The sequence below is a fragment of the Condylostylus longicornis genome, unplaced genomic scaffold (assembly GCF_029603195.1).
Source record: "Condylostylus longicornis isolate FDR11 unplaced genomic scaffold, ASM2960319v2 ptg000010l, whole genome shotgun sequence".
Classification (NCBI taxonomy): domain Eukaryota; kingdom Metazoa; phylum Arthropoda; class Insecta; order Diptera; family Dolichopodidae; genus Condylostylus; species Condylostylus longicornis.
This window is the reverse complement of record NW_026577979.1, coordinates 20,245,865-20,269,438: the sequence shown is the minus strand read 5'-3', so window position 1 is coordinate 20,269,438 and position 23,574 is coordinate 20,245,865. Positions and strand designations below refer to the sequence as shown.

Here is a 23,574-nt window from a genome sequence, read left to right as displayed (position 1 = left end):
AATAAAATATTCGTTCATGTTCTAATGTAATGTATCTGACTAATGACATTTTGAGAATATCTACCTTTACATTATTGTTTAACATCGTTAACAGTTTTATTTTCCTTTTTATTTAATATGAAAAACAAAACAAAAAAAAAATACCAAAAGAAACGCAAAGAAAAACAAAATCGGAAACCAGAAAAAATAAAAAACAAGAGTGGGACAAGGATATGTTTTTGTTTTCCTTTTCTTTACCTTATTTTCACCGTTCTTCGTTTTCTTTTATATTCTTTTGGTTTTCCACTATTTGGAAAATATTATGAACACAAGTTATTTTTTTTTTTTCTTTTTCCATATAATATGAAATTACAACACAATAAAAAGAGAAGATTAATTTCGTTAATAAACAGGATATACAGAGATAGAAAAACATAAAACGCGAGGACTAAAATGAAGAGAAAAAAAATTAAAAAGAAAAACAGAAATGAAATAGCAGAAAAATACGGAAAATGAAAGTTTATCAGTTTTTTAACGGAATAAACAACAATTAAAAAAGAACACAAAAACATCAGCTGTTCTGCTATTTTAAAAACCCAAAAGTTTGATACTGTTTCCGTTTAATTTACACATAAACTGTAAAACAAACAGGTGCGCGTACATAAGGTACTCATAAAAAAAAACACGATAATTCATAATGATAATTTTAATTCATGGAGAATAAAGGGTTGAAAAGTATTAAATTTACAATATAGTTCTGAAAAATTTAGACGATTAAGTGCATAGAATCAAGAAAATAATGTAAAGCTATATTTGATTACTCAAACCAACAATTCTTTTGAAGGTACATAATATAATTATACCACATAACTTCAGTTGCTAATTATTAAAAGCACATGTTAGGAAAAATTCTATACAATTTTTCAATTTTAGGAAGAGTCAATAACATTTCCAAAAAACGGAACAGGACATATAAATATAGCAAAATTTATTCAGATCATTGGATAATTAAATTGGACATTCAGATCTTGGACATTTAAAATAGATAGGGCAGTGTCGATCCATATACCCAATCCAATTAGTTTTTTCCTTCTTCTCCTCAGTTTATAAGAATCTCCTTGTAGGAAAATTTGTTGCTTCTCTATCACGCTTTGTTTGTAAATTTACTTTCTAATTTTCAAACCCAAAAGCTACTGCAAAATAAGTAGTTTTGTTATTTAATTCAAGTATATGCGGTTTCAATATTATTATCCCAAATACATCAAATAAGTTATGGTTTGCCCTTAAATTACTTATGGATCTTAACAAAATACTGTACATCCGTATAGTTTTTTTTTTTATTTATTAATATAAAAATGTAACAAAACGGCCTATTGTAACCAGTTGCTTTTTGAAAATTTCTCATTTCTTTTAAATTTCGTTTATGTGGTTTCGTTTGTGTTTAATTTACAGGAGAAAAAAAAAGGATTTAATTATGCGGCTTTTAAGGTTTTTTTGTTTTGTACTTTTTTTTTTGCTGATAAATAAATAACTTAAAAAATTTCTAATAAACAAACGAAACAGATTTTGGGATTTTGTGTTATGTACAAAATTTTCATATCCTTTTTTTGATTTTTTTTTTTTAATTTTTACAATCACTTAGAGCTTATTAAGTGCTGAGCTTCATAATAGAATGTTATTGTGGTTGTTTAAAATTAGAATATTTATGAAATGGACAAAATATACAAAAAATAGACTAATTTGTATAAATACAATTGAATTAATTTATTTTCAAAATATTAAACTTCACTATGTATAAATCTTTTAATTCCTTTTTCATTTTTATAGTAAATGTGGCTCTTTTTTTCAGAAAATTGGTACTAATTAGAATATTTTGTTGACAAAATTAGAACAATATCATAAGAATATTTTGTTTGTAACATAAAAATATTTTAGTAAATTTTGTGGTTTCACCTGACTTAATAAGGTTTTACTTTACATCTTTTTCAACTGAAGAACAAAGTGTTTAGTTTAGAAAACTCTTATAAGATAACCACTTTTTCTTTCCTGTTTCATGAAGTAATATTGTTTAGAGGTTTCGTATAAGTTAATGTTGCACATTATTTCAAGCGTTAGTCTTATCATCTTTCACATAAAAAAAAAAAAAAAATATTTAATAAATTGCGAAATTGTTAGCACAGCCGATTTTCGGTATGAACTACTAGTTTCAATAAAAATTTAATGAATGATCACGTTGTACCTATGGCAATTATGCTGATAATGTAAGCGATCGCGAAATAAATTGCAATTTTATAAAATTATGAGTCATTAGTATTTTGTATTTAGAAGAGAAAACTAATAAAAATTTGTTAAATAAAATTTTAAATAGTGTTTGGTATTAAAATAAAGAAGAATTTCAATTTCAATTATTAAGATAAAGGATAAAAACCCTGGTGAACGCCGTGGAATATTAATTTATATATAAGCCAAAAGGGAGGCAGTTGGGTTTAAATAAAATTAATATGTATATTATTTTCTATTATATCTATTAAACTATTAAAAATCAATTCTCAACAAGTTGTAATTTTCATAGAATAATTTTCTACTTTCCTATTTCTTTTGCCTATACAGGATACTGCAACATGCAATTGAGAGCCATGATTGAAATTTCACATACGCCGTACGAATATTTAAAATTCCTGTAAATTAAAAAATTAAACAAAATACGCTATATTTACTACAGCAAATTTACTGTATAAAAAATTAGTTCTACGATCCCTCAAAGCAATGTTGGTAGAATATAGAAATCTAGTCAAACAAACTACGCCGAAATCTGTTTACCTAAAATAAATTTTCTAAAAAATATACCAAATTAAAAACTTTTACGATTTTACTCAAAATGTTTTTTATTTGAATTAAATATTAGATTATATGCCAATATGAGATGCAGGATACAACGTAATGATGTAAATTAACAGATATATGTACATATATCAAAATTATTGCATAAAATTTTTTTTTATAGCATCTTACAACACATTTGAATGCATACGTTTAATTTATGCTGGGATTTTATGATCGATAATAGATTAAGATTTATGAAACGTAATTGAAATTTTTCTTTACTCCTTGCCATCCTTTTTTTTAATTTTAAGTTTAATGTTTTTATTCTACTTCCTTCTTCCTTAATTCACATAAAATAAAATGAATTTCATATCCTCAAAAAAAAAAAAAATAATAACAAAATTTATTCATTTAAACACAATGAAACTTTTCATATTCAAAAAGAAAATATCCTTTCTGATTTTTCAATTTTTTTTTTTTTTTCGAAATTTTATATTCCATCTCACGTTTCCATCTAAGTCTAAAAGAATATCTAGACATTCATGATAAATTCATATAATTTTTTTGCACATTTCATTGGATTTTAAAAAATGAATTCCATTTTTCTCTTATAAAGAAAAATGAAAAAAAAAAGGATATTCATTCGTGTACATGTATGTATGTAATATTATTCGTACATTATGTAAAGAAGGATAAGAAAAACTATCAAAATTCAAGACATACAAAATCATTCACAAAATCACGCATATAAATTGAGGAATTTCAAATATATCGAATTACAGGAATGAAAAAAAAAAATGTAATACAATTTCGAAAAAGTCTTAAAAAATTTTTTAAATTATTTAAAATATTTTTGGAGCATTGAAACACTCATTCATATTTTCTTAATTTTCTTTTTATAACTTTTATTGGTTTTTTGGAGTTAAAAAATGAATTTGAGCAGAACAAATATCACAAATGACAAAACTCAAGTTTAAATAATATTGAAAAAGTTTTCTTAAAACGGTAACTTTCTTCCACTACTTTTAGAAAATAATCGTCTAAGTCTAATCAGCTTTCATTTCTATATTAGAAAATTGTAGCTTCTCACAAGAAACACAGTAAAGGAACATAGTATGAGCTTTATCACATGAGTATGTGTATCATAAAGACTATTAATACTCAAATTATCCAATTGTTGTTAAGGAAATAAAAAATAATTTAGTTGAAAATGTATTGAGAAATCATGTCGATAGAACAATGCGCTCCGAAGCGTAAAGGGAATAATAAAGCGAGTTGTTGTTAGTTTTTCAGTTCTGTAGCAGAGTTTACACATGAATTGAATAAAATTTAACTTATAAAAATCGAAAAAAACTTGTGTGAATTAAGATTAGTTAGGTTAGTCAGTCAGATATTTTTATCGACATTAACTCAGAGTTGGAACTTGTCCAAAAATTTTAGTAACGGAATTCTTTGTGACTCCATATCCATCACAAACTCTATTTGAACTTTTCAACAAGTTTCAAACATGATTAAAAATCATATTTTTCAAAAAACAAAAGCAAGAACTTAGAACTGGAACAGCCCCTATGTTATGGCAATAAAAATTTTTATAACTTTCATAGAGAAAAAACTTTAAATAACTACAACAGTCTTTTGTTAATTTAATTCATTTGTTCATTTTTAAAGTTTTTTATTGGAAACTTCATTGTGAAAAGTAAGTATGTATAAAGTTTTCCAAAAGATTAACTAAAACAAATAATATTCAATTACAACACTCCGATTAATATATTTTATGTGCTTACTTAATCAATTAATATTTTCATTATGTTTTATAGAAAGAAAGGGCTAGGTATGTTGATTGCATTGTTAAAAACAAAATATCTAGATAAGTGAAATTAACACACACGGCTTAAATACACATTTCTCTAAGTACAATGCTCGTATGCTAAATGAAGTAAAATGTTCACGTAAATCAAATGAATTTATGAATTTATGGAAAAAATTGTAAAATAAATTTAAAAAAAAAAAAAAAACTTTCTCTTTTTCATTCGTAATTCTGTTTTTTTTTCCTTTCTTTTTGTTTTTAACACAAAGGATATTATATAGGGGGAAAAAAAATCATTTTCATGCTAGAATTATTTCATCAATTTCCTACATTTTTACATGATTTCTTCGCGGTTCAATAAACATTTAAAATTTTTCGATGATTCGACTATCCTACAAAATAAAAATTGTTTTTACTTTTGAAAAGTAGCTTTATTTTGTAGGTACTTAAGTATGTGTAGGTACTTATATTTATAGATTTGATGTAGGTGCATTGTAAATATAAAATTTGTTAAATAATTTTGAAATACAGAGTGTAGTAAGACAAACAGACCATTGATTTTTTATAATATTAATTAATTAAATATAAAATTTGTTGATATTTTTTAAAGTTTTTGAGAGCGAAAGGAAAATAATATGCATAGTTTTGAAAATTCATAGATTGAAAAGGAAATCTGACAATGAAAGAAATCTTCTGAATAGAGAAATTATTTGATGAAGGCATAAATATTTTTCTCTTTTTCCTTAACGTATACACACAAATTCGAACAACTGCGTACACACAACTGAACAACTGAAGCTAAAACTCGATCATTTTGCAACATTCTTGTTTTTGAAATTTTTTTTACTTATTTCTTTAGCACGAGAATTACAGTCACTTAAGCACATTTTGCACAAATTAAATTATTAATATCTTCAAAAGTGCTCTTGTACCGACAAAACAATGCGATTGCGTACGTCTTATAGAACTTAGGGATATTTAACGAAAATGCAAATTTGAACAGCAAATTAAACTTTTAGTATAGACACAAGAATTTTGTTTTGAAAATATTTTCATTTCTCCATTGATTTCTAATGAATGATCCATACTTCAATTGGTTTTGAACTTGCAACTTTAATTAACTAACTTTAGGTAAAATAATATTCACTGACTATGGTTGTGAACAGATCAGCACACCATTCCTCTAAACTAAGCAGAAAATAAGTTTTTAACTTACCTTTACCAAGTTAATTTTCTCTTAATCTTTTGCTTTTTAACGCTCCAAAAAATCCATCAATAATTTTGGAATCCAGATACCAAAATAATCCGAGAAACCTTTGAATAAAACACCCTTTGCAATTTTATTGTGCAAAATTTTTAAAAACTAGAAAATGACTGAATCCATTTTTAATATGAATGAAAAATAAAAATCACAAAAATTGAATGGAATTAAAATTAAAGGATTATAAAGTAGTAGTGATATCAGTTAAAATACCTGAATTTTTATGGGAAAAATTCAATTGAATTCAGAGATTCACATGCAACATCATTCCCATGAAGTTGTCTACATTTCACATATTATCATTACAATATCTGAAAACCTCATGTTTCATTTTCAATAACTCAATTTAAAAGAATATAAAATCAACTTTAGAATTTAAAAAAAAATGCATGAAAATCTTGAGTACATTTTTATTTCATAAATTCCTTCTCCATTTCCAAAAATGAATTTATTACCAAAAGACAAAATAGAAAAAATTGATTTGGCTCCATACCACTTGTCGCAATTGCAGAGAACAAAAAAATTTTCAATTTTTCTTTTTATTTTTTTGTCATTTCTATAAAAATTTTATTGTCTGATGAAGAGTGTGGTACAAAAGGGAGATCGATGGTACTAATATTTTATAACAACAACAAGTTTGTGGAAAATCTAAATTTTTTAAGTAAGAATATTTTTCAGGGTTGGAATTGAGAAGAAAAATCCTGATTTGTATTTCTGACAGTTGCAAAAATTTAAAAAAAAAATTCTGTAACTTCCTACGAATTTTGCTTGCCATGATTTTGAATAATTAAAATCTCCAAGAAATAAAGAAAATGCCATATGAATAAACTGTCGAATATTTAAAATTTAAGATTTCTCGAAAAAACCATATGGAAAATGGAGTAACCAACTTTTCTTATAATTTCCACAGATTAGATCAAATTGATGAGAAGCTAACTTTAAATTTTATTACTTTTCTTCATTTTAGTTAGTTTTGGGAAAATTAACTGCGTACAAAATGTCGCATAGTTCGGATTTCATAAGCATATACATATACACCTAGTCAAATAAGGTAAAAATAAGTTTCACATCCGTGTTACATTCGAATAAAAAATTATATTTCGTCAATACCTTCATTTCATAAAGGTGCAATCAATTTTGTAAAAATTTCCTGCCTTTTATAAGAACATAGAAAACGGATATGTGAATCGAAATTTAAAAAAACTAAATCATAAAATTGCAGTCTATAATTTTAAATTTAAAACAAAACTTTTGAATTGTGTTCACAGAAATTATCCTATAAGCTTTCAAAATTAAATAGATTGCATGAATTAGAAACTATAACGGCGATGCTTCACTAATTATTTTCCAAAGTGAAAAACATGATTACTTAAGCCAGTAAAAGACAGACAGACCCACAGGCGTGTGGCAAACAAACTAACATCTATCTAAAAACAGTCTCTTACCGTGAAGAAGTGATTTCCCACTATATTAAACAAAACTTTTAGCCTATATTAAGCAAAACAGAAATTTAACTCAAACATTCGATCTCTTAGTTATCTTTGTTATTTCAACTCATAAATTTCGACTTTAAAAAAGTAAATTACATTCTTCATTCAACATGACCTTTTTCAACATACTGTCAGGATGATTGTATTTATGCATAATTTATCCTGGCAGCTGTGGTTGCTGGATATTGTTTAATTTCTGTTTTACTACAATAAAATTAAAATACGAGTACATAATTTGTAATTTTAAAATATTGTGAAACTTAATAAAAACTAATTATTCCTTCGTCGTACTACGCTTCTCAATATGTAAGAGTTCCAAAACACGCGTTATGCATTAAAAATTTCTCTACACCAACACAAATTGCAAATCCAGTGACATTGCAAATAGCCGTATTATTGTTAAGTAACCAAACGTATTGAAAATATTTGTAATATAATTACTACATAGGATAATCGAATTTCTTTAAAAATTCAAAATTAAGAACGAATCCTGAAACTGAAAAGAAGTGTTTCAACTATTTTTGAATTCTTTAATACTTGTATACATACATTATACATATGTATAATATTTTTAATGTATAAAACCTTTCTTCACAACGTTATATTGAAAATTCTTGACTTCTCAAATATAAAACAAAAAAAAAAGTCGATATTTTACAGACAAATAAAAAATAAAATTCTTAAATTTACAATTAAAAGTTAAAGCGTTTTATCAAACCTAGATAACGTGTAGTGGATTTTATTATACTAATTAAAATTCCTTAACGTTGTCTGATCACGTATCCTTTTAACTAATGATATTATAAAAATTAATGATATACAAAATAAAACAGTGGTTCTTGTTCTTTTACAGTTAAATAATATTATATTTAATTACGTTCGAGACATCGTTAATATTTATAGCCAAATATGGCCATTTAAAAGCAGATAATAATTAATATTAAGCATGCTTCTGTTCGGAAGGCAAACTTAAGAATTTAATTTTGTTCTAGTAAAAATTTTAGTTTATGTTTAACATTTTTTAAATTGCTAGATAAGAATAATAGCAATATACTTATTTATAATTTTTTCATTGACACCACAATATAACATAGAACGTACCTAATATAACATACATATAACATATAATAATTAGAAATTTTATTAAGCATGAGCAATTTTACTTAGTTTTCTCTCACAAATATAAGGTATTTAAAAATTAGCATTTATTTTGCTCTGAAAATTATTAAGAACCTTTTAACAAGTATTTTGGTTTAAAATTGAAAAACATTCCATTTCGCAAATTTTTTCAACAATAGTAAGTATGTAATTTAGAATTCTAACAATATTATTGAACAGGAATAAAAATAAGGTCCTTAGCATTGTACTTTTTTGTATTACATTCAATTATTTAACAAGGATTATAGAAAAATAATTTGATGTGAGAAAATTATTGCAAAATTTGCAGTCAAACAGAGCAAATACAATATCAAAAAATTTTAGATTATTATTCTTCAGTTCCTACTCTAACTTTACAGGGCAATTTAATTTTATTGGTTTGCTAAACCCCTAAGAATTAAACATGTAAGCAGCGGTCTTCAATTCTCTATTTGTAGGGAAAACACGATCAAATATCAAATTTTATTTATATAATCAATTTTGATTTATTTGACCGTGTTACAAACATGATGTAACAGGTAAAACCATAAAAAAATTGCCTTTGGACCGTATGATTCAGACAGAATGTAAAGACCCAGTAAAGCTTGATGACACATTGTCAGACATCAAAGCTTATAAAGTTTCAGTATTTAACTTTCAGTAAAACTGTCACAATTCAGTATTTTTATTTCAGTATTTGAAAAGCAATCAATCCGTGACATAACTAAAATAAATTAGGATATAACTTTTAATGAAAATCGGTTTAACCGAAGCTGAAATACACGAGTGTACACACAGACGGACCAACAGCTGACATCCCTCTAAAAGTGGTGCATTCAAGCTTCCTACCATGGAGCACATTTCCGCCGAAAACATGCGGTCGGTTATTGAAAATAAAGTATTTTTATTTTTCAATACCAAGGGACTTCCTTTTTTCATTCCAAATACTTAAACTAAAAATTATTTTATTTTCAATAGATAAATTGTTTTTGTAAAAATTGTAGAAATAAAAAAATAAAATTTATTAAGAAAAGTAGAAAGAAATTAGGAGGAACGTTAAAATTATTAAGCAAATTTATAAAAAGAAAAAAATTAAAAAGAACACGTGCCTACTTTTTATCTTCCGCGAATTTAAAGCAAAAGCCTCATATTTATTTATAATTTTTGCCAAACAGAAAATAATAGATAATAGATTTACCATTTTTAGTATTCTATACGCAGTACCGTTTCGTTTAGAGGAGAAATTTTTGATTTACTTCGATTTATTCTTTTTCTATTTAACACTCGCATTGCATATAAGGGAGGATCCGTGATGGCATCAAATTTCACATGTCGAATTTTCTGCAGAAGTTCGTTTTTAGCACTTTTCCAAAAAATTTTTGAAAAAAAAGTGCTTATTAGTTTCACTCTGTCCGTCCGTCCGTCCGTCCGTCCGTCCGTCCGTCCGTGTGTCTGTTTACAAAACTTCTACACCCTTGAAGATAGAAAGCTGAAATTTTGTACGTACATAGATTTTTACTAGAAACTTATTTTCATGGAACAAAATTTTTACCTATCTCCCCCCCTTTAGAAGTTATACCCCCCCAAAACCCTAAAAATGCCATTCTTTAACTATTTAGTGCAATGAAACCATAAGGATTTTTCAAATTTTGCAAACGCAGAAAGGCAGTGGCTTACTTCCCCTAGCGGGGTATACTAAAGGTTAACTTTAGAAAAACAAAATGGCCGCTCAAATTTACCGTTATCTAAAGTCCGTTTTTTCCAAATTTTTGATGTCGTTTATTTTCTAGACCCCAGCCTGTAGAAGCTTGAAATTATGGGCTTTTAGACATTAACAAATAGTTCATTTGGTTGGAAGAAATTTTTTTTCCATCTCCTTCCCCTCTCAAGTTATGGCCTCTTGAAATTTGTAAAATTTGAATTTTTGACACCTTATATTTCCGAAACCGCAAGCTTTTTCAAATTTCTATAAACATAAAAAGCTAACGGTAAATTCCATGAAATTAAAAAATATAATTATTTTTCTTAACTCACATAATTAAACCTTAAAATCGAGCATTATGTTAACCCCTTTTTATATTAATTTTTGCTTTATTTCAAACACTGCATATATGCGTCATCCTAAATATATGCAATTCTAGAAATAGTTTTGTATATGAATGAAAATAATTTTAATAGTTTGATAGGTATACATAGACTGTATTTAAAAGCAGAATTTTCACTTGCTGAAGGGAAAAGTGCTACAATACAAACCATTGGTTTGACCCAACTTTATTCTTACTAAAATTCTACTTAACCGATTTTCACGAAAATTTATACTTGAATTTACTTTGTGGGATGATTCCCCGTTTAGTCAACTTTAAGGGTATGTCAGGTCTCTAAAACTAGATCTTAACCACGGGCCGATTTTACATTTTTGACTATGGATTTCAGATAACATCAGAATTTACTAAAAAATTTATGTTTTCTAAAGAATAAAGGAAACCAAATTATTTTGTAGGAGACTTAGTTAGTATAGTGTTGGTTTGTAGAAACTTGTATCTAATGAAAAAATGGGAAATAATTTCGAGCTGAAATTCTCATTATATCCGTACGAACGTATGTTCGAAGAGTATACTAAATTTGTCTTACCGTTTGTAACGCTCATGACGCAAGTATTGTTTTTGATTAGCGTCGAATTTTGAGTCGATTTAGCTTTGTCTGCCCGTATGTCCGTCCGTCCATCCGTCCTAATGATAACTCAAAAACTAATTCATCAAAATTTCACAAACGATTTATTCTCGTAAATGCCAGAATCCTATTTAAATTTGATATAATCGTTTGATACAAACGAATATATTATTAGGGCCATTGTGTTTAATAGAAGTCATTGAAATTACTTGGCGCTTTTGGTAGCTGCCATACAACTCTAAAAGTTATTTGGCATTATCTCAGAAGTTATTGAAACTATAATATAGAAATCTCGTGTAGAAATTAGGGATGTTATGTGTGATAAAAATCGTTGACATGGTCACCTCTATTTTTTTCGTTTTTATTTAAATTTCTAAGTTTTTTCAGTAGCAACATAATCAAGTATTAATTTGAATCTTTTAAACTACAAGTGTATTCAATTAAAATGAATATTCCAAGCACTGTGTTGTCCAACAAATTTGTTTCAATCCTAGCATAGTTAGATAGTATAAAATTTTTTATATTATAGTTTCGGGACAATAAGTATACTTAATTATAAGTTTTTGATAAAATGCGTATTTAAAAATATTCTGTTTGTTTTGCCTTAATTTTTCCATTTGTTTCATTGAAGGTACTCGTACCCTATTTAAGGATTTAAATCTACAATATTCGTATATCAAGTTCTTTAATTTTTAATTATTAAAAATTTGCCGCTTTAATATTGACAACTCTTTAGCATTATTATGTTGACCTTACATAATTTTATATAACTATTCTAAATAAGTAAGTGTGTTGTGGATTTTAAAATCATTTTTTTTTTCCAGGTAACTTTCAATAGTGTCGACTGTGCAGCTCATCAGTAATTTGCTGAAATTATTTCTAGAAAAGTTTTAAAGTGAACCTGCTTCGACTTCATAAATAATTTTAGCAATTTGTGTATTGTAAAAGAAATTCCGGTCAAATAAATTTGGATCGCATGGGTCAAATTGATTCTAATTTTAAAAAGATCGTACAATAGAATAAAGGTAATTAATCATTATGACTAAATCAATATAGAATCGACTTGTAAACTCTTCAATTTTTCTTCATCAGTAAGTTCTTACTCGGTGTTGTGCTACTTTAGATATGTTTGTATTTCAATCCGTTAGAATATTTGATTATTAAAATGTAAAGTTTTGTTAAGTAATAAATAATAGTCAACTGCATTATATTACGTTTCTCTTTTCACATTTGATTACATTTTGATCTTTGGTTCCCAACTACACGAATTTTCATTTATATTGATTGTGTTTGAAAATAATTTCCGGAAATTCTATAAGATTTTGTAAAGCTCGATATTTCTTAATATTCGAATATAAAAATTTTATTATCCATAAAACTGCTGACGTTAATTTTTTAATTATTCTCACTGAAGTTTTGAGATTTAATTTCCAACTCTACGTCAAATCAATTCGAATACACCCATGGACCAATTTATGTATATACACATTTGTTTTTAATATAATAAATAATTTTATTGATAATTAAATTATAAAGATTGAATCACATTGAAAATCCAAGAGGAAAAGAATTATTGTGTCCCACATATTTATACAATTTTTAGTATTTCTAATTACTATTTTGTTTTTGTCATAGTTGTTATTGCATGTGAAATGTTATTAAACTTTATATAACCCAGTGGAATAATTCATTTGCACTCAAAATGTATTAAAAATATTTTAAATCCTTTAAGGATTATTTTTTTACTATTTCATCACTTTTAATTATGTTTCATCACTTAGGAATAACTAATGAATTAAAAAGTTATAAAAAAACTATTTTTTTATTTTTCAATAAAATATTATATAATTTTATCTGCCACCATAATCCTACTTACATAAATATTTAACGTGTTTACTACAAATATTATAAGGGCATTGAAATATTATGAAATCGTGTACAGAGTTGATACTCTATACAAGAAATTAAAAACAGAAAAAATTTAAAACAAAATTGTTCATTTTCATTATTAAAATGTTCGCAGTAAGAAGAACAGCATATTATGAAGGAGCAACTTAGCACTTCATGAAAAAAAAATAACTTTAACTTTTATAAAATAAAATTTAGAAAAAAAATCTTCTGTTAACCTATATATTATGAGATCCTGTGGAAAATGAATGTGTACTATGTGCAATATGGAATTAAATAAAAAAAAATACGTACATATTATGTATTATGTACATGTACATTAAATTCATCATGGAGCATAAACTTTACAAATGAATTCACATGTATTACATCAACATACATTTTTATACGAGTATAGCGCAACGAATTTTAATGTGATTACTGCGGTTTGGTCCTATAATAATTTTAATTTATTACATATTTTTCAATATAATCTTGTATACAGCGAAATGTTGAAGCATTGCACAAATTAAATTTAAGTTTTTGTTAAAGCGACGCCTTTTTGATATTTCATAATAAATTTCGTGCTGAAAGTAATAAAATTTCTAAATCATGTTATAGATTTCGAAAGATATTTTGACAGGTTTGAATGTTAACCTTTAAAAGCACTCGTAAAACACTCTGCTAGCGCACATTTAAATAAACTTTTTTCCGTTACATGTCATTAACTTTTTATTTCAAACTTCGTACTTTTACAATATTTTTCGTGTTATTAACACTTTTCCAAAAAATTTTTGAAAAATTGTGCTTATTAGTTTCGCATTGTGCGTACGTTCGTCCGCGGACATGTTTATAAAACTTCTACATCCTTCAAGATAGAAAGCTGAAATTTTATGTGCATATAGATCTTTACTAGAAACTTATTTCTGCAGAATGAAATTTTTACCTATCTCCCCCTCTCTAAGAGTTATACCACCACAAAAACCCTAAAAATGCCATTCTTTAACTATTTATTACAGTGAAATTATAAGCATTTTTCAAATTTTGCAAACTAAGAAGAGCAGTAACGTGCTTCTTAAAAATTCTGAAATTACACACAAACAAGTAGTTCATTTCGTTTGAAGGAAATTTTTTTCCACTCCCTCTCAGGTTATCGCCTCTCAAAATTTGTAAAATTTGAATTTTTGACACCTTATATTTCCGAAACTGTAAGCTTTTTCAAATTTCTATAAACGCAGAAAGGTAACGGTAAATTCCATGTCATTAAAAATATAATTATTTCTCTTAACTCACACTATGAACCCTTAAAATCGAGTATTATGTTAACCCCTCGTTAAATTAAATTTTGCTTTATTTCGAAGACTGCAATCCTGAATGTATGCAATCCTCAATGAAATAGTTTCGGATATGAATGTAAATGATTTTAATAGTATAGTAGACTGTTTTTAAAAGCAGTATTTTTACTTGTTGAAGAGAACAGTGCTACAATACAAACCATTCGTTTGACCCAACTTTATTTATCTTTCATGTTAAAAAATTTTTGAATATGTAATTGTTAAGCACTAATTTATCATGTTCTCTAAAAGCTCAAATTTCTATTTACAATATTATGTTCTTGCTGCAAGACTCTCAAAACTTAAAAGTGTTTTTAATTAAAAAGAAAATTCCCTTTGAATATTATTTAAATCAAATCTTTTTATTTTCTAAATTGATGTAAATTGAACGAGAAAATTATTTAAATAGCATAAAATAAAATCAGCACATATAAAATAATGTGAACAATTTCTTAACTCTTATTTGTGTACCTACTACTTCTTAGCAATAATATTGTACAAAGAATATGCTTACATATTATTATTAATACATTAAATAACTAGAAAACCTATTCCAGATGTATATTCTATTTTTCAAATTGTTATTCTTATTATAATGTCATTTAAATTAGCATAATAGAAAATTAGGTTAGCATTACAAAGTTGTGTGCACACATGTCAACGTCCACTTCAATTCAAATAAATAAATAAATAAATAAATCGTGATATCCTTATTTTTGTCATCACAATATTTAGGTTATTACAGTTTACTGAACAAAGATTTTATAATATTGCATAATAAAACATTTAGTACTCGTATAAATCATTAGCATAAATGCATATAGGTGCATTAAAATATTATTTTACATGAAATGTCAATTACAAATCTTCAAGGATTAAAAATTAAATTTAATATGTTTACTGAGGAATATCAAATAAATTTCAATTAAATTTCCTTTGAAGTATTTAACTCTAAATAATATGAGGTTAATTTCTATGTGGTTGATTTTTAGTGCTACGAAGTCTACAACAAAAGAACAATCTATTTTCAATTCTGACTTACATATTGGTTTCCTAATAGCGGAAAGTTTTTAAGGCCATTTATGATTCCGACAAATCTCAAATTTTATTGTGTTATTTAAACATTAAGAATGCAATAGACCCAACTAAATCAAAACTAAGATTTAAAGCAATTTTTGGAAAAAATTTGAAAAACTCTCAGTAGAAGAAAGTTTTTACAAACCAATTCAATATTTTTAATAAAGAATTTCATTTCTTTTGTCAATTTTTCTTTAAATTTGCATAGATTTTCAATATTAAATTATTTTCTTTTCCGCATCTTAATTTACCCCAACCAAAATGATTGGTTTCGACATGACAATCTTTATACCAAAGCTTTTATCGAAATTATTTGAATATTTAAATTTGAAGGAAGACATCCATTTAAACTTGCATGTGTTACTTACAGGCACTTCTTAAATATTTCAATTCTTACAAATCTTACGCTCATTTTGTGAAAAAATTCGATGCTTCTAACAAAATATAAGTTTCTAAAATTGCTACAATAGCTTTTATTAAATTTTAAGATTTAAGGCAAAACAACTTTAAAATTTCAAAAAATTTACATAAAATATAAGTTTTACTTATGAATATCGTTTGAATATTTTGACTGTAACGATATCATGTAACACCTACATACTCGTAAATAGGTACAAACATACCTTCATTTGAGTATATGAATACATACATAATATGGGTATACCTAAATAATTTCGTGAATATTACGCTATGTGCTGTAAGATATTTCTTTAGACAATAAAAAGAATTTATTGAATTCAGATGTACATATACATACATATGCAAATGCATAATATACAATATAAAAATAACATTATGTACTCTACATATATACTCACTTGAATGTGTTAAAAAAATAAACAGGAAGAAAAACAAGGCGTGAGAAAAATAAAGGAGAAAAATTATGATAATCGTCATTATACGCCAAAGGGATATTATTTTCTTTTCCATCTCCAACAATTTATAAGACTAAAGAAAGCCCTATAAGGAAAGCAATTTTGTTTATGGGTATACATACGTATACTTTACTTTCTCATTGATTTTAATATTCTGAAATGAAATGTATTGTAATCCTGTACAAAGCAAATTGAATTATAAAATCTTTATTGAAAACAAAGCTTTATAAAATAAATTTGATATTTGTGAGAGCCACTTGTCAACGTTCGAGTAGCTGATGAGCAAACATGATTCCTTTTCGGAAATTCGCTACTAAAAGATCAGAATTATAGATCAGAGCACTGCAGAAACTGTCAAATGGAGACCAATAAATTTTTGTGCTAATATGACCAGTAACAGCAAATATCAATCTTATCGAACCTTTACGTAGTGGATGAGAATTATTACAAATCACATCATCAAATCAAAGGATACCTGAGTAGGATAGATGTAAAACATAAGGGCATTTGAAAGCTTCAAAGGAGACTGAAGTTTGAATATGTAGAATATTCAAACGAGTGCTTATCACAAGTACTATAATTAATATCCCAGGTGGTTTGTGAGAAAATTTACAAGATTGGTTTCGCAGGGCGAAGTATGTAACCCCAACGATCTACTCAATCTATTATCAACGCACCTTAAAATATGTTCTTATCATTACTGGAATAGCTACAGATTTTTTTACTCCCTCCTTGTTTTTTGTTGTCTATACGAAATATATTACATAAAAACAATTTCCTTATGAAGATATAAAAAAAAATTGAATTTAATGCTAACGCAATTTTATAAATAACGGTAACTTCTTTTCCCTTTTTTTTTTTTGAATTTCAATTTGTTTTTAGTTTGCATAAAATATAATCAAAATCTTTATATTTACATTTAGGTCTGTCCCTGTTTTTTTTCATTTATGAGATGTGAGTGAAAACAATTTAAAATCAGAGCTTTATTTTTCCTTATTAAAAATTAAAATGTAAATTTTAAGACCCAAACGATCATTGACAATCACTCGTCAGATTCAAAAATACCTTAATTGAAATACTCGTAGGTATGAATTTATTGCTAAAAATTTGAAAAATTTCTTTCTACATCATTTAATTTGATTTTGTTCAATCAATTGTGCCCAGTATACAGAGCTCATTTTTTATAGAATTTTCCAAAATAAATGAAATAAAATAATTTGGATGCATTCCTGCATATACTTGGATTTTTCTTTTCTTTCTTTTAAGAAATATTTGGAATACAGAAAATATTACTCTAAGAATATAAGCCCTTTGCCCCCAAATTATTAATCTTAAATTTTATTATTATAACTAAAAGGAAGAATTACCGTTTCTGCTAAAATTTACTTTTCCAAATTTTAGTAAAAATTTGAATAGTGTAATTTCCGCTCAAATACAAATGAGGAATTATCGTGATAGTTCTAAACTATACGAAAACCTTATTAATTAACAATTAACTATGCTTTATTAGTCAACATTGAAATGATTTTAAGGAAGTTCTGCAAAAAATTCTAACTATATTTTAGCTAAAAGCGCTTTACTTTAATAACACCCACTGATATTAACTTGGCGGCGTTTGTTTCGTCTCAAAAAATGTAAAACAAAAAATAATTTTTTTTTATAACAGTGAAACTTTCTACATAAATTTTGGTGTATCAAACATACGCATAAGAAGATTTTATAAGCAATTTAGAATGAGTTGAAATATTTATTATGGATTATGTATAGATTTAGCTGTCGGATGATAATTATTTTCTATGTATGTAAGAAAATTCCTTGTACATAATTTGAAATTTATACAATGATCCTTTTTTTTGTCTCTATATATGAAAGAATGGTTTAATGTGACAAAAGAACTGAAAAAAATTTATGTAACAAAACTCATTTTCATATTTTATAAAAACAAATATTTTAATTTAAAACTTTATGGATAAGGAATTTTTTTTAAGTTAGCCAGATTGTGTAAATTTCTGCTAGCATTGGTCTAAAAGTTTAAAAAATTAACAATACCTGTCAATTTCTGAAAGAAATACTGGAAAATAAATTATCTATTCGCTCTAATTTTCTAAAATTTATAAAGTAGTTCCTAATATATAGAAGAAAATAATGTAGAAGATTTTTAAAGGAGTAATAATGGTACATTTTTTGACGCAGTAATAATGTTGATCACGGCTTTAAAAATCTTATTTATTCGAAAAACATATCCTCAATAATTGGAAAGAATGTTAAATTAAATTCTTTTGAAGGAGGGCTAAATCGGTGTGAAAAGAAAACTTCCTTTTATTCGGAATAAAATACTTTTATTTTTCGCTAATATATTTCGTGCGCTACATACGCACTTTATCAAAGCTGATTTTCTTCACTTTATCAAAGCTGATTTCGTGCGTATGTAGCGCACGAAATATATTAGCGAAAAATAAAAGTATTTTATTCCGAATAAAAGGAAGTTTTCTTTTCACACCAATAAAAAAAAAAAAAAAAAAAAAAAAATTATATTTCGGAAAAATTATCAACCATTGAAAAAAAAAAAAATTTTTGAGGGCTAAATCGCTTTAACATTAATTTTAAATTGAATTTCATCTTGAACAAACTAATAACGTCACCTAATATTTCGAAAAATTTTTGCCATTCCCTATCTTCATCTCATTTTATCGTAATTACGTATAAATTTCAAGATACCGTTATTCACAAACACTATAAGAAAACAAATACAAGCATGAAGGTGTATAAAAATTTACAGATAAATTCTTGTTCCTTTATATCTTCTTCAAATATGAATTACAATTAAAAGCAACAAATATTTTTCAAAAAAGGTGAAAATGTTTAATAATTGCATATATCTAGGGGCATGTGACAAAAATTCAAATAGTTACATTTATTTCGCTTTGTTCTTAGATTTTATGAATCAGTTCATATAAAACAAATTTAAACAAAAAATGTATATATTGAAAAATAATATGCCCTGGTAAATATGTGCAGCACGCATCTGTCAATATGCATAGAATCAATGCAATTAAAGTTTAGTTAAAAACGAGAGGTAGAATTGATCGAATTGTTTTAAGTACTGCCCGTTGATTACCGCATTGCTTTTTGAGTACTTCTGGTATTTTATTCGTTTATGCAAAATTCCAGAATATTATTATAAGAAATATATCAAAAAGCTTTTTGAAATTTTTTAGAGACATAAAACACTTTTTTCATAATCAAAAAATCTCAAGAAATAAAATCAACTACAGAAACATTTTCTCATTTCCCATTACCCCATTTCTATTTAACCTACCATTGCAGTTTTTTCTTCATTTGATTGAGATATAATTGGCATCTCGAATACTAAATGGAAATTTTGTTTGTTGTCTTGGAGACTAACTTGATCACAAATCTTCCCAAAATTTTTAGCTTTTTGAAAATTTATTAGAAACATTTAAAATAAAAAAATAGAACGAATTTATGAAGACGAACTTTAAGTAAAGTAAGACTAAAGCAAGCCCTTAAATCTACATTATAACTTTTAACATATTGTTATACACCATTTACGGAATAAAACAATCTATAACAATGTGCAATATTGTTTGTTGTTCATGTTTTTTTCTAAATTTTTATTTACACAGATTTATAAAAAAAAGTAAATATATGTATGTGCATATGCACATCAAAACCTTAACATGACAGAGGTGATACAATCTAAATAGAATACCTTTGTTAATTCCGAAATTGTGCAAATATTTAATTTTATATGTAGAATTTACATGGAATCTAGCTTTGTAACATAATACAAAATTTAATACACTTGTAAACATTGCGGCTATTTAAATTTCTATATTTTCTTCATATTATGTAAATTTTATTACAAAATTTTTTCTATTCATGTTTTATTTACCCTTATAATCTGACCTTTAAAAGTAAATTTTAATATATTAAATTTTCTGCATGTAGGTAAACACATCCAATTTTCATATTACATAAAATGTAAACCTATATAATTTGTTTGTAGTTAAAAATTTGTTCTTGTACAATTTCTCGGTTTTGCTTTCATAGATGCATCTTTCTTTTAACTAAAGAAGAAATTTAATTACATTTAATTCAATTTTTATAATGTAAATCGAATATAAAAAAATATGAATTGGGAACAGTAGAGAATACAATAACCAAAGGAACACAAAAGATCAAGTTATAGGATATTAAAAAGGATACACAAGGTAGAACAACATTTTGAAATATTTTAAAATATTATAATGAATTTTTGATTTTTCTATACAATCAGTTTCTCTAACCTCTTAAATTGAATAATATCTTTATCTTTGCTAATAGAATTTTTATTCCTTTCAAAAATTTATTTCGACAAATCAGATTGTTTTTTTTTTTTTTAATTTTTTGACCCGAAATAAATTAGGTTTTTTTTATAAGTACACAATTATGCTTGTGTATATGCTTGGAATCTATATAATGTTTGTTGACCTACAAAAACCAGACAATTTATTATCTTACATAATTTAAATGAATTATGAACTAGCAATCTGAAGAAGCACTGTAAAGAATATGTTAAGAATAGGACCGAAAAAGTTTCTCAGTAGCAAATCTAGATTGTTCTTATAATTTACCAGCTTTTTGTTACCGCTTAGTCCCATATTTATTGCAATAATTCATATTACCGCTTAGTCTCATATTTATTGCAATAATGATATTATTAAAATAATCAAAGAAAAATTTTTTAAATAGTATCGAAAAAAATTATAAATACAAAATTTTTAAAACACATTGTGATTAAAAATGGTTGCTAAGAAATGAACATGAAAGAAATGCAAAATGGAGAATTATTTTTGAAATATAAGAAAATTAAGTTGTAATTTTACTACTTTAAATGACAAAAAAGGAAATTTTTTTTGAGGTTTTTATTTACGACAATTTTACTGCCATGGTTTCCTTTTATTTGTTCTCTATGTTTACGATAATTCTGTCCTTAAGCATTACTGTCGTTAATTTCATACTAGCTATGTATATTCAAAATACATAAATTTTCTTCAATACATTCATAATTGTTAAAATTGTAAAAGAAAGCATTACAAGTCTTGTAAATATTTTTAAATAAGTAAAAGTTATCTAAAGGTAAAATTTAAAAATATTGGGCTATTTCTCTATTTTTATTGCAAATTGTAATTAATTGTTAATACAAAAAAGTCAGGATAACACAAGAGCGTACGATTTTTTTAACTTTTTTAGGTCTTCTATCTTCGTCTTCTGTTATTTGTAGTCTCCTTTCAAAATGAACCCAAAATTAATTTATATGTTTAAGTTTGATAAAAGTAAGCGATTAATAGCCACAGATCATGACAAATATAAGCCTACATTTTTTGTGTAAAAAAAAATTAAAGAAAATAATTTTGTTTTTGTTTCGTCAACGCAAATTTTTTGAAGACTTAAAATAACTTACATCGTGTCCTATAGAACATAATTAAACATTTAGGAAATTATGTTTTTCTAATTCATTGATGAAAAGATTGCATTTAAATTTTTGAAAATTTATCAGTAAGAACGCATGTTTCCCAAATCTCAATCTCTTTACCAAAAATTTCTTATAAAACGTTGCCATCTTTGCTAAAGAAAACATTAAAAAATACTTTTGTTCCACGCATCATATTACAACAACAACATGTTATTGAGAATACTAAAGTGATAAAATAAAAGAGAAAGACATAAATAAATTTGCAATATTTTTCTTTGTGCAGAGAAAACCAGTTTAAGGGATAAAAATTCAGTGTTACACAAAAGTTCCTTTCCTAAAAATATTTCAACTGATTGAAGAGAATAATGTACAAAGTAAAAGATCAAATAGAAAATATGGGCAAATTTGATGAACATCTGATGACTCAGCATTGTACGAACATCACTATGCAACTTGTCAGCATAAGCCTTTTACAGAGAAAACAGTAGCTCAGTTAGAATTATTTAATTTTAATGTTATTAATATATAAGTGGTACAAATATTTGGTTTTAATCTTATCAATTAAAAGATCAATATTAACGTATACTAGTAGGTAGAGTCAAACCACAAAATTATTATCATAGTGTTATTTTCATTTAACCCAACATGTTCGAATACTTTATGTTAATAATAAGTAATGGCTCGGACTAATTTTCTACAAGGCCTCTATATTCTGTAGTTTCATGACAAGATGTGTACATAATAATTCCAAATTCACTCTATTAAAAATAATTTGCTCTATTAAAAATAATTTGCTAATAAAACACAGCTGAAAAAATTGATCAATAGCGACATATTAAATATACGCATTTACACAGGCGTCGACCTCTTTCGAAAAGGTCTGGCATATAAATCACCTTTAAATTTCTTTATGCAAATTTTAAAGAAAAATAATACGATATTATTTCTGAATTAGAACTACTTCCAAAAAAATTATTTAAAAAGGTAGTCAAAACTGACTTCGATTAGTTAAAAATTTGTATAACGTCAAATTGACACAAGTAAATAGCACAAGTTTGACGGGTAATCGATTAAACAATGAATAATGTTTAAGAGATCTAATGGATAAAAATTCTACCTAACTCTTTATTCGACAATTTTCGATTTTACATAAATTAAAACAAAATATTGTACATTATGGATACTAGCATTGTTAAATATTTAAAACAGCTTGGTTTTCAACAAGGTTGTGACGACAATGTTTTTGATTTTGACCAAGTACCGAACAAGATATTTGAAGCACAAAACAGTGATGATTGATTCAAATTCTTCAAATCAAACACTTAAAATTGATTAACACCGCACTACAGTTATTGCATATAGCTAGATACTTGGTCATATTTTCCTGAAAATAAAATTTCTTAGAATCAAAGCAAAAGAAATTTGAGCAAAGAAATTGGAAAACAAAATCACGTAAAAATTCTTTATTGAAATGATAAATAGAAAATATTCAAAGTAGAAAGAGAACTAATAACAACGTTAAATTAAGAAAAAGGAAAACGGAACAAAAACGAAATTAAATAAAAAAGGAAATTTTTTTTTATTTTGTTCATTTTTTATCGCTTTAAAATTTCCTCGACTACTTGAAAAATTTTTTATCTATTGCTATAAACAATAATAAACAAATTTCGCTTTTTAATTTGTATGCTATGCATGTAACAGTCTGATATACATCCATACATATATTGCGTATATTAGGAAACACATAAAAAAATA

The 23,574-nt window shown here is 25.8% G+C and overlaps 1 protein-coding gene across 1 annotated transcript in view; it reads left to right on the top strand.

Annotated features, from left to right (window-relative positions):
* The first annotated feature begins 12,067 nt into the window (after window positions 1-12,067).
* Window positions 12,068-23,574, top strand: part of LOC129618812 (uncharacterized) — a 63,356-nt gene continuing 51,849 nt past the window's right edge. The window contains exon 1 of the mRNA XM_055533825.1: window positions 12,068-12,192. The gene's annotated coding sequence lies outside the window, so the exon portion shown is untranslated. The remainder of the gene's footprint in view (window positions 12,193-23,574) is intronic.